This window comes from Octopus sinensis, linkage group LG2 (assembly GCF_006345805.1).
Source record: "Octopus sinensis linkage group LG2, ASM634580v1, whole genome shotgun sequence".
Lineage (NCBI taxonomy): Eukaryota > Metazoa > Mollusca > Cephalopoda > Octopoda > Octopodidae > Octopus > Octopus sinensis.
The window spans coordinates 120108218-120112997 of record NC_042998.1 but is presented as its reverse complement, the minus strand read 5'-3'; the positions used below and the strand labels follow the sequence as shown (position 1 = coordinate 120112997).

The following is a 4780-nucleotide window of genomic DNA, read 5'->3' as shown; positions in this document are numbered from 1 at the left end:
CGATATTAATTGAGCTTGGCGAGCGTGTGAGTCAGGGAAAGGAGGAAAGTTGTAGAATTGTTTGAAGAATACTGAAGTTTTCAAAAATTCACCGCCGCTCTTAGTGTGGTAGAAGACATTTCGCTACTACCCGTATCGAATGTTATTAAAATGTTCAGCGAGAGATATATAGATAAATAAGTATTTCTCTCTTCGCTTTCTCTCCCGCTCTCTCTGTCTCTCATTCAAAACCGCGCTTTGGAATTGTGAAAACTATGAAAGACCATAGTTGCCTAAAGCTACATTCACATCTTTTAACAGATTTCTTGTTGAGTGGGCTGGTTGGCTTGTTTCTTGTTCATTATTTATTTCATATTTCAAAAATATACACTGACTTTATATAAATGCTTTATTGAAATAAAATTATTAGAATGGTTCATTAAATTATTTTTTACATGTTTAAGCATTTTCATTTCATCTATTAAACCTATTTATTTCTGGTTATTAAATAAACTAATATTTAAAATACTAACAAAACACTAAGCAGCCGTTAAAAATTTTTTACTTCATATTTTTTAATGTTAAACAACGATTACCAGTAATTAATGTCTTAGAACGATCATGATTTTAGCTGAATGTTTAAGTTAAAAGTAAGTGAAGTAGAGTGAGTGGGCTAAGGCTGTGTAGTCAAGTACTTCGCTCTAATCATCGTTAGGTTAGCGGCAGAGCATGAAAACAGAAGAGAGTCGTGTGCAAAATTCTTGAAGAAACAATCGCGGTAGAATGAGAGATACAGCAGGTATGAATGTTGGCTGCTGTACTCCCATCAAGTCGTCTCTGAAAGCAATGTTTTGAGTGTAAAAATATCTACTGAATGAAGTGAAGCAACAGCAGTTGTAATTTACATAGCTGTGTGAACCGTACTTCTATACTTCCATGTTCTGAACACTAGTTTGCTTATAAACTCATCAAGGTATGTGTGGACGTCAAAATTCGAAATGAATAAATAATAATAATAATGATTTCTAACTTTGGCATAAGTCCACAAATTTTGAATTAGAGTTATAGCATAATTAGTAATCCTAACACTTAGCAGGTATATTATTTTATCGTCCCATAGAGATGAAAAGTGTAGTCAACTCTGACTAGATTTGAACTCTAAATATAAAGGGACAATAAATACAGCAAGACGCATCAAAATTTTGTGGGGAGGAGTTAGTCGATTAAATCGATCTTACTAACCTAGAAGAGAGGAAAGGCGAAGTTGGACCTCGGCGGAATTTGAGCTTTTATCCAACGCTCTAACGATTCTACCAATCAACAGAATTCTAACAGCCCTAAGACCAGATGTTGTAGGAGTGTGTAGGTGACTAAACTGAAACCTCAAACATATTTAATGGATGGTATAGTCAATTTTAAATCGCTGCTAATAGTTGGCTATACAAAATACCTTGTAGTATTATTTTGTTGTTGCTTTGTACGTGCTGGGTTCAAATCCTTCCGTGATCAACTTTGCTTCCCGAATTCGATAAATTAAAGTACTAGTTGAATACCTGGATCGATGTAATCGACAGATCCCCATCTAAAAATTTCCGACCTTGTCCCCTATTCAAGTCCTTAAATGAGCAGCGAGTTGGCAGAAATATTAGAATGTCAAAATGCTTTGCGGTGCTTCTTCCCTCTCCTCGTTCTGAGTTCAATACCTATTTCTTTACTACCCACAGAGGGGACAGACAAACGGATTAAGTTGATTATATCGAACCCAGTGCGTAACTGGTACTTAATTCATCGACCCCGAAAGGATGAAAGGCAAAGTCGACCTCGGCGGAATTTGAACTCAGAACGTTACGGTAGACGAAATACCGCTAAGCATTTCGCCCGGCGCGCTAACGTTTCTGCCAGCTCGCCGCCAACATCAACTTTGCCTATCATCATTTTGGGGTCGATTAAATAAAGTACCAGTCATATACTGATGTTGGTGATATCAACTAACCTCCTTCTCCAAAATCCATAATTATATTTATTCGTTCAGCCTAAAGAGAAGGCGTGTACTCAGACTCTTCAAACCTCCGATATGGATGCGGTTAACGTTTTCAATATATAACCATCATACATTTTTGCATACACTTGCACGTGCCCAACTTCTCATTAAAATTATTTCGTGGACCATGGGAATTTGAACTCAGAATGAGAAAGTATGTAACTAAATAGCATTTAGACCTTATGATTATAATTTCCAACTTTAGCACAAAGCCATACATTTTGGAAAAAGATTGTGTTACTTGAATCGGATCCAGTATACAAGAAGTACTTGTTTTTTCTACCCCTCTGTGAATAACGGACCATTACCAAATGCCGCATAATATTTTGTCCGACGCTTTACAGTTTCTGTCATCCAGTCTCGAAATTTGCTTTTTAGAATTTGAAAAATTACAATAAAGGAAAACAGTAAGACATTTTTGATGTATTCCTGCTAGAACTTCAAACCTGTCATCAATTACAAACTCGTCATATTTCCGTGACTTCTCTAACAAACAGTCTAACTCTGTTATTTTTAAGCTTGGGGAAATTTTGGGGATTTATGGGGAAACTGTTTTTGGTTTTAAAAATCATTACCTGAACTGTTTTTACTAGATTAATTTTCCTTACAGTTGATTTTTAAGGACACTAATGTTAAAGTAATAAGGCTATTAATAAATTGTACTGTGCATAAGATAACTTTTTCTTATCATATATGTAGGAATTAACGGGATGATGAATAGTAAAGGGAAGACATATAGACAAGATGGTTAAAAAGTACCGGTCTATTTTAAGATGTATGTTAACCGTCAGGACAACCCTGATCTACAGACATTTTATCAAAGACCATCCTGTTTTTATTCAAGATGATGCTTGTGAATTGAGAGGAATTTGATTGCTATTTCTAGCATTCAAACGGTTATATGAAATGTGCTTGTTGGCTTAGATTTAATATATCTGATAAAGGACATTATCTCGACACTGACACCGGTGAGAAATTATCTTGTTTCGTCAGTCCAGTATGGATAACACCAAATTTTCCTTTATTATTAGTCTTATGTTCAAATTTTACCACAGTCAAATTCATCTTTCTACAGTCCCAAGGTCGATAAAATAAGTTCTACTCAAGTATTAGAAGCAATTTAATCGAATATTTCTCTCCTTCAGAAATCTGTGCACTTGTGCTTATATGAGATAAACAATACATTCCATGATCTTTATATAATTGACGTTTAGCTTCAGGTTAACCCTGATCGAGTAGACCTATGATCAAAGGTATTTCCACAGTGACCATCCCGTTTTATGGATATGTAGGATTAGTTGCATTCATCAATGTAACCTTTAATGTCCCAAGACGGTAGAATGTAATTTGAAGATTTGACTGCTACTTCTAGTAGATTGGTCAACCATGTAGAGGTCCCATGATTTTCAACTTGAACCACTGCACGTTGATGTCAGTTGTGAAAAATCTGAACAAGAGGGAATTCTGAAGGGTTGTGATTCTGGAGAGGAAATATAGAGTAGTGTTTAGTGTGGATGCTGGTAGGGGTCGAGACACAGAAAGAGAGAGATGAGAACATCAGGTGAGCCTCGACAGAAATAATAACACAACTTGCTGGTTCAGAGAAGTAGCAGCAGCAGCTTTAGTAGTAGTAGTAGTAGCACAGCAGTAGCAGCAGCAGCACAGCAGTAGTGGTAGTAGCAGCAGTTGTAATACCAGCAGCAGCAGGAGGGACGAGAGAGAGAGAGATTATTGGGTCAGAGATTGTAAGCTGTTGGTTTGCAAAGATTTGCCAATTACTCAGATGGCCTTTTATTTGCTGAGTGTTTGTCTAATGTATGTGTGTGTAGAAGCTACTCTGTCCTAGATATGTGAGCAGTACTCTAATGTAGAATGCACTTCTACCTTTTAAATGGTCAGCAACGTTTTAGAGCAGACATACCATACTACTTTAGCTGTGTATAGTAATGGACATTAAATAGATACACTGAGAAACATTATTTAGGGATGGGAAACTGCTTTGTTCAGTCTGTTCTGTGTAGCTGTATCTAATTCTGTCCACCATCATCAGTGGTGGTATCATCATTATCATTATCAGCTTCATCATCATCATCATTTTGATATCTTTTCTTTCAATACTACTGAGAACTGGGTACATGCACATTACTTCAGATTTTACTAGCTAGAAGAAAGTGTCAAAATACCAATTAGGTTATTTACAATATAAATTTTACGAATCTGTGAACTACTATTTTCTATATTAAATATGGTTGTGCATGCATACATACATATATGTACACAAATATTTACCTAGATATCAACAGGGGGAAAAATGCAATATATAATCATCATTGTATGACTTTTTCATGCTGGCATGGTTTCGATAGATCATCAGAATCCAAGGTAATTCTTATTTGGTGTTAACTGCTTTTGTTTTGTTCATACATTCCATTTTAACACAGTATCTATGGCAAGATGTCCCTCCTAATGCTAAACAGTTTACAAAGACTACTAGATGCATTTTATTATTGCATTAATAATAGATCATCATGCCCTCACAAAACTAAGAGTCGTCTCTACATTGTCACTACACATTTTACAACTTTTACACAATGTACAGGTGTATTTTTGCCATAGCACCAACATTAGAGCAGCTGTCTTGTCAATTGCAAGACTAAAGGTTACTCTTTAGTACAAACATGCTTTAGCAATAAAGATGGGTGATGATAGAGAGAAGGAGGAGGAGAAAGAAAGAAAGGTAGAATGATAAAGGATAATGTT

The 4780-nt window shown here is 35.8% G+C and overlaps 1 protein-coding gene across 10 annotated transcripts in view; it reads right to left on the bottom strand.

Moving 5' to 3' along the window:
• The window catches only part of LOC115231823 (kalirin), a 567567-nt gene extending 567242 nt beyond the window's left edge, over nt 1-325 (bottom strand). For 4 of the 10 annotated variants that reach the window (XM_029801778.2, XM_029801761.2, XM_029801758.2 and 1 more), the window contains exon 1: nt 1-323. This exon is cut by the window's left edge and continues 251 nt beyond it. The gene's annotated coding sequence lies outside the window, so the exon portion shown is untranslated. The other 6 variants (XM_029801756.2, XM_029801786.2, XM_029801768.2 and 3 more) reach the window with 3 other exon arrangements.
• Nucleotides 326-4780: the final 4455 nt, after the last annotated feature.